The sequence below is a fragment of the Mobula hypostoma genome, chromosome 7 (assembly GCF_963921235.1).
Source record: "Mobula hypostoma chromosome 7, sMobHyp1.1, whole genome shotgun sequence".
NCBI classification, from domain to species: domain Eukaryota; kingdom Metazoa; phylum Chordata; class Chondrichthyes; order Myliobatiformes; family Myliobatidae; genus Mobula; species Mobula hypostoma.
In genome coordinates this window covers 68730744-68741846 of record NC_086103.1, presented here as the reverse complement: position 1 = coordinate 68741846, position 11103 = coordinate 68730744, and positions in this window count along the sequence as shown.

The window sequence follows — 11103 nt, the reverse complement described above, 5'->3', positions numbered from 1 at the left end:
TTTTCATTTAACGCTATTTTACGCTTGATATATGTGCGTCACTACGTTCAGATATGGCCCGAGTGCAGAGCGAAAGACACTGAAGACAGTTCACAAACTTTAATGCGAACAGTTAGAGCGAAAAGCAAAAAATAAATGCTAGGCCAAACAGAGCCATTAACTAAAACTCTCAAATAGAAAATGAAGCCAACACTGTGGCTGAAAGGAATAACTAAATATAAAACGAATACCGCTAGTCTTTAGGCAACACACATCAAAGTTGCTGGTGAACGCAGCAGGCCAAGCAGCATCTCTAGGAAGAGGTGCAGTCGACGTTTCAGGCCGAGACCCTTCGTCAGGACTAACTGAAGGAAGAGTGAGTAAGGGATTTGAAAGTTGGAGGGGGAGGGGGAGATGCAAAATGATAGGAGAAGACAGGAGGGGGAGGGATGGAGCCAAGAGCTGGACAGGTGATAGGCAAAAGAGATATGAGAGGATCATGGGAAAGGAGGTCCGGGAAGAAAGACGGGGGGTGGGAGGACCCAGAGGATGGGCAAGAGGTATATTCAGAGGGACAGAGGGAGAAAAAGGAGAGTGAAAGAAAGAATGTGTGTATAAAAATAGGTAACAGATGGGGTACGAGGGGGAGGTGGGGCCTTAGCGGAAGTTAGAGAAGTCGATGTTCATGCCATCAGGTTGGAGGCTACCCAGACGGAATATAAGGTGTTGTTCCTCCAACCTGAGTGTGGCTTCATCTTTGCAGTAGAGGAGGCCGTGGATAGACATGTCAGAATGGAATGGGATGTGGAATTAAAATGTGTGGCCACTGGGAGATCCTGCTTTCTCTGGCGGACAGAGCGTAGATGTTCAGCAAAGCGGTCTCCCAGTCTGCGTCAGGTCTTGCCAATATATAAAAGGCCACATCGGGAGCACCAGACGCAGTATATCACCCTAGTCGACTCACAGGTGAAGTGTTGCTTCACCTGGAAGGACTGTTTGGGGCCCTGAATAGTGGTAAGGGAGGAAGTGTAAGGGCATGTGTAGCACTTGTTCCGCTTACACGGATAAGTGCCGGGAGGGGGATCAGTGGGGAGGGATAGGGGGGACGAATGGACAAGGGAGTTGTGTAGGGAGCGATCCCTGCGGAATGCAGAGAGAGGGGGGGAGAGAAAGATGTGCTTAGTGGTGGGATCCCATTGGAGGTGGCGGAAGTTACGGAGAATAATATGTTGGACCCGGAGGCTGGTGGGGTGGTAGGTGAGGACCAGGGGAACCCTATTCCTAGTGGGGTGGCGGGAGGATGGAGTGAGAGCAGATGTACGTGAAATGGGGGAGATGCGTTTAAGAGCAGAGTTGAGTGGAGGAAGGGAAGCCTCTTTCTTTAAAAAAGGAAGACATCTCCCTTGTCCTAGAATGAAAAGCCTCATCCTGAGAGCAGATGTGGCGGAGACGGAGGAATTGCGAGAAGGGGATGGCGTTTTTGCAAGAGACAGGGTGAGAAAAGGAATAGTCCAGATAGCTGTGAGAGTCAGTAGGCTTATAGTAGACATCAGTGGATAAGCTGTCTCCAGAGACAGAGACAGAAAGATCTAGAAAGGGGAGGGAGGTGTCGGAAATGGACCAGGTAAACTTGAGGGCAGGGTGAAAGTTGGAGGCAAAGTTAATAAAGTCAACGAGTTCTGCATGCGTGCAGGAAGCAGCGCCAATGCAGTCGTCGATGTAGCAAAGGAAAAGTGGGGGACAGATACCAGAATAGGCACGGAACATAGATTGTTCCACAAAGCCAACAAAAAGGCAGGCATAGCTAGGACCCATACGGGTGCCCATAGCTACACCTTTAGTTTGGAGGAAGTGGGAGGAGCCAAAGGAGAAGTTATTAAGAGTAAGGATTAATTCCGCTAGACGGAGCAGAGTGATGGTAGAGGGGAACTGATTAAGTCTGGAATCCAAAAAGAAGCCTTCCTGATGGGGGATGGAAGTACATAAGGACTGGACATCCATGGTGAAAATAAAGCGGTGGGGGCCAGGGAACTTAAAATCATCGAAAAGTTTAAGAGTGTGAGAAGTGTCACGAACATAGGTCGGAAGGGATTGAACAAGAGGTGATAAAACAGTGTCGAGGTATGCAGAAATGAGTTCGGTGGGGCAGGAGCAAGCTGAGACAATAGGTCGGCCAGGACAGGCAGGTTTGTGGATCTTGGGTAGGAGGTAGAAACGGGAAGTGCAGGGTGTGGGAACTATAAGTTTGGTAGCAGTGGATGGGAGATCTCCTGAGCGGATAAAGTCGGTGATGGTGTGGGAGACAATGGCCTGGTGCTCCTTAGTGGGGTCACGATCGAGGGGTAAATAAGAGGAGGTATCCGCGAGTTGTCGCTGTACCTCGGCAAGGTAGAGGTCAGTACGCCAGACTACAACAGCACCCCCCTTATCGGCGGGTTTAATAATAAGGTTAGGATTAGTGCGGAGGGAGTGGAGAGCAGAGCGTTCCGAAGGAGTGAGGTTGGAATGGGAACAAGGTGCGTTAAAGTCGAGACGGTTGATGTCCCGTCGGCAGTTAGCGATAAAGAGATCCAGAGCAGGCAGAAGACCAGAGCGGGGTGTCCATGAAGAAGAGGAGGGTTGAAGACGGGAGAAGGGGTCCATGAAGAAGAGGAGGGTTGAAGACGGGAGAAGACTCTGCTCCGTCTAGCAGAATTAGTCCTTACTCTTAATAATTTCTCCTTTGGCTCCTCCCACTTCCTCCAAACTAAAGGTGTAGCTATGGGCACCTGTATGGGTCCTAGCTACGCCTGCCTTTTTGTTGGCTTTGTGGAACAATCTATGTTCCGTGCCTATTCTGGTATCTGTCCCCCACTTTTCCTTCGCTACATCGACGACTGCATTGGCGCTGCTTCCTGCACGCATGCAGAACTCGTTGACTTAATTAACTCTCCTCCAACTTTCACCCTGCCCTCAAGTTTACCTGGTCCATTTCCGACACCTCCCTCCCCTTTCTAGATCTTTCTGTCTCTGTCTCTGGAGACAGCTTATCCACTGATGTCTACTATAAGCCTACTGACTCTCACAGCTATCTGGACTATTCCTCTTCTCACCCTGTCTCTTGCAAAAACGCCATCCCCTTCTCGCAATTCCTCCGTCTCCGCCGCATCTGCTCTCAGGATGAAACTTTTCATTCTAGGACAAGGGAGATGTCTTCCTTTTTTAAAGAAAGAGGCTTCCCTTCCTCCACTATCAACTCTGCTCTTAAACGCATCTCCCCCATTTCATGTACATCTGCTCTCACTCCATCCTCCCGCCACCCCACTAGGAATAGGGTTCCCCTGGTCCTCACCTACCACCCCACCAGCCTCCGGGTCCAACATATTATTCTCCGTAACTTCCGCCACCTCCAATGGGATCCCACCACTAAGCACATCTTTCCCTCCCCCCCTCTCTCTGCATTCTGCAGGGATCGCTCCCTACACAACTCCCTTGTCCATTCGTTCCCCCCCCCATCCCTCCCCACTGATCTCCCTCCCGGCACTTATCCGTGTAAGCGGAACAAGTGCTACACATGCTCTTACACATCCTCCCTTACCACCATTCAGGGCCCCAAACAGTCCTTCCAGGTGAGGCAACACTTCACCTGTGAGTCGACTGGGGTGATATACTGCGTCTGGTGCTCCTGATGTGGCCTTTTATATATTGGCGAGACACGACGCAGACTGGGAGACCGCTTTGTTGAACATCTACGCTCTGTCCGCCAGAGAAAGCAGGATCTCCCAGTGGCCACACATTTTAATTCCGCATCCCATTCCCATTCTGACATGTCTATCCACGGCCTCCTCTACTGTAAAGATGAAGCCACACTCAGGTTGGAGGAACAACACCTTATATTCCGTCTGGGTAGCCTCCAACCTGATGGCATGAACATTGACTTCTCCAACTTCCGCTAAGGCCCCACCTCCCCCTCGTACCCCATCTGTTACTTATTTTTATGCACACATTCTTTCTCTTGCCCCTCCTCTGGGTCCCCCCCGCCCTTGTCTTTCTTCCCGGACCTCCTGTCCCATGATCCTCTCGTATCCCCTTTTACCTATCACCTGTCCAGCTCTTGGCTCTATCCCTCCCCCTCCTGTCTTCTCCTATCATTTTGCATCTCCCCCTCCCCCTCTAACTTTCAAATCCCTTACTCACTCTTCCTTCAGTTAGTCCTGACGAAGGGTCTCGGCCTGAAACGTCGACTGCACCTCTTCCTAGAGATGCTGCTTTGCCTGCTGTGTTCACCAGAAACTTTGATGTGTGTTGCTTGAATTTCCAGCATCTGCAGAATTCCTGTTGTTTCCGCTAGTCTTTAGAGTCAGTTGACTCGACAGTCCTATTTCTCAGACAAGAGCGAATGCAAGCAGGCAGTGAAATGTTGCTGTGCTTTGCTCAAGTTTTGACAAGTGTTATGACAAGAAGAATGGAGTTAGATACTGTCACAATGATATAATAATTAGCTGACAAGTGCATATTCATGAGCACAATTGCTGTATCTGCTGTGCTACCAAATCTGTGGTTGTGATAGTATGACTTTTCCATTGCCATCCCTGAACACTGCTGTGGCATCATCCAGTACCTTTCATAATTTGCTGTTAGTTGACACTTTTGCAGGGAATGTGGCTTGCAAATGGTGAATAGATCTCCAATCAAGTTGTAGTTGTCTCAGCCACCCATGACTGCACAATTCTGGCCCTCCTGTTTTTACCACACACAAGTCCAATGTTGCTTGTTGGTTAATGTATTTCACTGTTACAAATGTCATTCACACAACAGCTATCTTTTCTCCAGTATAAATTCTGAGTTGGATATCTGCAGGTGCCAGTGCTAAATCTTTGAAATGCTATTCCAACTCATTTTGTAGAGTAACTAAAACAGCCAAGCCAGAGTACAATTCTATTTTAATTAATTTGCCATTCACTTTGGTGTAAGCCATATTGCTTGTCTATTGTTAGTTTTCACATTTTAAAGCTTAAGGCTATACAATCCTGTGTCACTCTCATCATTATCAGATCTTTCATCCTCAGCATGCAGATTAGTATTCTTTTTGCAACTGCAACTGACTTTTTAGCTCTTTCTCTTCCCCGTGCAGTCCATTTATGTTTGTCTGCCCAACGTGCTCTTTGTACTGTTACGTACCCCGTAACTGGGTTGCCAAACCAGCAGAAATGGATCACTCAGTTGGAGTCTGGAGTACTAGAACTAAGAAAGTTTTATTAAAGAAACAAGCAACACAGTAATCGAAAGGATAATAAATGCAACAATTCAACAATGATAACCACACATGTGCACAGAATTAAGATAACAGCATCAATCAAGCTCTATCGTTGTCTAGGGGTAAATGACCAATTTCAAAATGACTCAAAGTTCAGTCCAGTTAGTAGTTCAGTTCGCAGTAATCGTTGCCATGGCGATGGACAAGGTGGGGGAAGAGAGACATAGAATAGGAACAACTCATCATTCAGCACAGCTTCACTCACAGACCAGCGAGATTGCTCACGAGCAACTTTTGGGCGGGTCCTTGGTGATATCACATGAGGTCACCGACTGTGACCCCTCCTCCAGATGCGGTCGATCCTCTGCAGTGAACCCGGCACCCAGGCAAGGGCGGACACACACCGGGTTCCCGCTGATCGTACCTTTCCACCCTGGTCGTTGTCTGGTACTTCTCACCCACTCGTGAGAAGCGTACCGCTTCCAGGGTCTCGTTACCTCGGGTGGCGTGTGTGTCTGTCTTAGCGAACCTGTCCCTTTTTATCCACCTGCTGGGGTATCGCCTGTCCATCACTTCAAACAGTTCAAGGTTCAAAGGGGGAGCCGCTCCAGACAGCTCTCTCTCCCACATCCCTTCATTACACATCTCCAGACGCTGCTCCATTGTTCCTTATCTCTTCTTCCCCTGAGGGCAGGTGGCAGACCAACTGCTGATGCCACTGATGCTAGCCCAGGCCAGCAAACATCTTAATTTTATGTGTATTCTCGTAACACTTCCCCCCTTTAAGGATTTTTACCGGGAGGTAAAAATTACAAACATGACTACATTATCTGATACATACACAATATACATCTTTAACAGTTATTTAGCTAATACAGAGAATTTGAAGCTGTCAACACCTTGACAGACAGTCATCACATTTTCTGTTCCTTTTACACGTGTTATTAATAATCCCTTAGACCAGGCTCCAACTCAGCAAACTTCATAGTGGCCAAAGACACTGATGAATTGCGACCAATGTAACCTCTCATTTGGTTTTGTCCCGGACCACAATAACAAGGGTCGTCCCATTCCGACTCAATTTTGTCTCGCAAGGGCTTAGTAGGAGGGGGACGGGTATTGACCGCAGAGTTATTGCAAAACTTCCTGCAGTACCCCACCATCTCCAAGAGCCTTCTGAGGGCCCTCTTGTCTGTCGGGGTTGGGAGGTCAGTGATAGCCTGCACTGTAGCTTGCATCACTGCCAGCTGCCCCTGTGTCACCACAATTCCCAGGTAAGTGACCCTCGTGTGGCCGAATTCATTTTTTTCAAGGTTCACTATCAAGCTGGCTTCAGACAGCCGTGTTAAATTGCCAATATACACCTCTGTGTTCATCAGCCCTTTAGTCACTGAATTACTCAAAAAATATGGGTGTTGTTTACTTGGCTGCCCTATTGTAACCACAATCACCCAACGTCCCAGTTCTTTGCATTTCCTCGGGACAATCAAACACATGGGTGCGAGTCGTTTAATTACTCCTTCGGGGATTAAGGGAGAGACCTTATCAGTAGACCTGGCCAAAACAATAGCCTTCTCCCATCTGACCGATCCCATCCTAATCTTTTCAAAATGGTTTTTTGTCTTATCAAGGGGCCCCTAGCTTCATTGATTTCCACGCTAACACCGACTAGGTTTGTTAACATATCAAAAGCCGGTGACCGTCTCAGTTCGCGTCGGTCATGATCAATAACATTTTCCCCCCTGGGCAGCCGGTAAATCTCTTTCATGATTCCACCAACTGTTTCCTCCAGCACCGCAAAATGTCCACCGGGGGGTACCTCGTGGGCCATGTTAAAAACCTCATCCCTATAACTCTTTTGCACCACCCCCCACTCCTCATCTGCGGATGCTGTACTTGATTTCCCTTTCTTCCTTAGCACTTCCTCATCCGCACAATAGCTTGTCAAGGCTGTGTCAGAGAGAGCGGTCTCGGCAAAAACCATCAGCCCCTCGTCTCGCTCCTGCGTCTGCACAAATTCTTTCCTGGCTACTGCTACGTCCGTCCCAGCTCCCTCACTACCTCTTATCTCACTACACCCTGTCTCATACAAGGTTGGCAGAAATGTTTCAGCCAAATTCACCATCGCGGGCGGGGCCTCCATGCTGGCAGGCTGACCCGTCAATCTCACGACTGGGAACACGATTCCTCCGGCGATGTCATTACCGAGCAAGACTTCCACGTCTTTCATCGGTAATTCGGACCTCACCCCGATCGTGACTAGTCCAGAGACCAGGTTGCTCTGTAAATGTATCTGGTGCAAAGGGACTGACTCTGTCCCTTCCCCTAGCGGTTCGCTTAACAGCTCGATACAGCCATTTAAAATTTCCGCTTTTCCTTTCCCCGTCTCCTTCCTTGGGGCAAAGCACCTGGACGCAAAGTGTCCGACTTTCCCACAATTATAACAGACGACCCCAGGAGACTTCCTACCAGACTGCTCCCGGTCTACCTTATCCTTTTCACTAGTCCCCGGCTTACTTTCGGACTTTTCCGGCGGACTCTCCCCGCCGTCCTGACTACCCTTCTGGTAGCCTTTACTCGGGGCAACCTTCATTTTATGCGTCAACGCATACTCATCCGCTAACTTAGCAGTTGCGGCTAACGTGGCTGCCTCTTTCTCATCGAGGTAGGGTCTCATACCCTCAGGGACACAACCTTTAAACTGCTCAATCAGAATCAGCTGCAGCAGTCTGTCATAATCCCCCTCTACCCCTTTCGAGGCGCACCAACGCTCACAATATGTTTGCATCTCACGAGCAAACTCCAAATACGTGCGGTCCCACCGCTTCCTCGCATTCCGGAACCTCTGCCGGTATGCCTTCGGGACCAACTCATAAATCCTGAGGATGGCCTCCTTCACCACCTCATACTTCTGGGCATCTTCCGCGGATAAAGCGGAGTAAGCTTGTTGGGCCTTCCCTTTCAGTACACTCTGAAGTAAAACAACCCACTTATCCCTCGGCCATTCCTGACTTATAGCCACCTTTTCGAAGTGGAGAAAGTACCGATCCACATCGGTATCGTCAAATGGGGGAACCAGCCTAACCTCCTGGGTCGCCCGGAACCCTCCACCTTGGTTCGGCACGAGCCCCTGCTCGGCCCTTATCTTTAACTTCTCCAGCTCAAATTCCCTTTCCCTCTGTTTCTCCTCTCTCTCCAACTGTCTTTCTCTCTCTTGCCTTTCTAACTCTTTCTCTCTCTCCCGCCTTTCTAACTCTCTCTCCTGCCTTTCTAACTGCTTCTCTTCGTGTTCTAACTGCCGTACCCGGAACTCGTGCTCGAGTCTCAGTTTTTCAAGCTGTACCTGTACCACGTCTCCAGCAGGTTTTTCAATAGACACCTCCCCCAGCTCACCTTGGGGAAACACACCTTTAGATACATAGTGCTCTACAATAGCTCTGTGTATCTCCTCTCTCCTCATTGTCGACTTCACCTTAGCAAGATTCACCCGTTTGGCCACAGCTATCAATTCCGATTTCCTGGCATCCTCTAATGCCTCCAAGGTCGGCGCCTTTATAAATTCCTCAACCTCCATTTCTGCTGTTTGTCTTTTCTTTCTTTCGGGAATTTTAACCCAATCAATTTACTCCGTCCCAAATTTAGCGTTCAAAATCGCGGACGAGAACCCCACTTATGTTACGTACCCCGTAACTGGGTTGCCAAACCAGCAGAAATGGATCACTCAGTTGGAGTCTGGAGTACTAGAACTAAGAAAGTTTTATTAAAGAAACAAGCAACACAGTAATCGAAAGGATAATAAATGCAACAATTCAACAATGATAACCACACATGTGCACAGAATTAAGATAACAGCATCAATCAAGCTCTATCGTTGTCTAGGGGTAAATGACCAATTTCAAAATGACTCAAAGTTCAGTCCAGTTAGTAGTTCAGTTCGCAGTAATCGTTGCCATGGCGATGGACAAGGTGGGGGAAGAGAGACATAGAATAGGAACAACTCATCATTCAGCACAGCTTCACTCGCAGACCAGCGAGATTGCTCACGAGCAACTTTTGGGCGGGTCCTTGGTGATATCACCTGAGGTCACCGACTGTGACCCCTCCTCCAGATGCGGTCGATCCTCTGCAGTGAACCCGGCACCCAGGCAAGGGCGGACACACACCGGGTTCCCGCTGATCGTACCTTTCCACCCTGGTCGTTGTCTGGTACTTCTCACCCACTCGTGAGAAGCGTACCGCTTCCAGGGTCTCGTTACCTCGGGTGGCGTGTGTGTCTGTCTTAGCGAACCTGTCCCTTTTTATCCCCCTGCTGGGGTATCGCCTGTCCATCACTTCAAACAGTTCAAGGTTCAAAGGGGGAGCCGCTCCAGACAGCTCTCTCTCCCACATCCCTTCATTACACATCTCCAGACGCTGCTCCATTGTTCCTTATCTCTCCTTCCCCTGAGGGCAGGTGGCAGACCAACTGCTGATGCCACTGATGCTAGCCCAGGCCAGCAAACATCTTAATTTTATGTGTATTCTCGTAACAGTACGCGTCCTACTTTGTTGCATTTTCTGCAAATTTCACCCTTAAATGTGCATCGGTCAGGTATATGCGAGCCCCTACCACAACGGTAACACAATTTATTCAGCCAGGTAGGTTTCTGTTTAGAGGCTGCAATTTTCTTCACATTCATTTTCATTCCTCTCTGTGGTTTCCATTGATGTAGCGATTTCAACTGCTCTTTTAAGTGTGAGTTAAGCTTCAGTTATGAGCTATTTTGAATGCTCTCTTGCAATATTCCACAAACTAAATTGTCCCTCATTGCAAAACTAAGCCCATCACTGAACTGACAACGCTCAGTCAACTGCTTCAATTTAGCCATGTACTCTGAAATGGACTCCCCCATCCTTTTGATTCTGCTTATGAAACCTAAAACATTCTCCATTCAGCAATGGTTTCAGATCTAATTGTTACTGCATTACTTCCATGAAATTTCGGCTGGTTTGGTTGGAACAGTTAAATTTCTAAGCAATCTGTATGCTTTTCCACCTGTTACACTCAGCAAAACTGGCACTTGCTCTGCATTGGCTATTTCATTTGCTTCAAAATACTGCTCAATTCACTCAGTATATATATATTCCAGTTATCTTTTGTGCAATCAAACACATCTATCTTTCTGATGCTATTTCTGTTCTTTATTTATTTATTATTATTATCACTTGGTACTCACTGTTTATGAACCTGTTAATTTGTCCATTTTCTGCTTTATTTTAACATGAACGCCTTTCTCCTCTTGTGAAGAAAAAGCATTTTGCTGTGATTTATTTTAAACTCAAATGTCTCGCTGCATTTCAACAGGTAGGCAGTCACCTCAGGTTTGTTTACAATTTCCTCATTGCCACAGTTATGTTTTGCAATTCCAAAACATAAAACTCATTGAAATAAAAACAAGGGAGCCCAAGGGATGAATGTATTTTTTTTTTACTTTTGCAAGGTAAAACATGTTACATGGTTATATAATGACACACATGATGTGGTGACATAATGATGTATGCCATTCACTTACTTTTACATACACCCCACAATGTATTTTGTAAACAACAAATAATATTTAATCAAACAATATATTCACAATATCACTCAAATATTACTGAAGTATTAAATACACATCATTGATGTAGTGCACTATTCACTGTTGCCTCTTGCACTCACCTTCAATTATTTCTACCCTGCTTTCCAAAGACAGCTGTCTTTTAAAATCAATTTTTGGGATCTGCGCATCACTGGCCAGGCCATGAGTTATTGCCCATCCCTAAATACATTTGAAAAGCCAACTCTTGACTGCTGTTGATGAAGGGCTACTCATGAAGGATCGCAAGACATCTCTAGACCCTTTGGAATC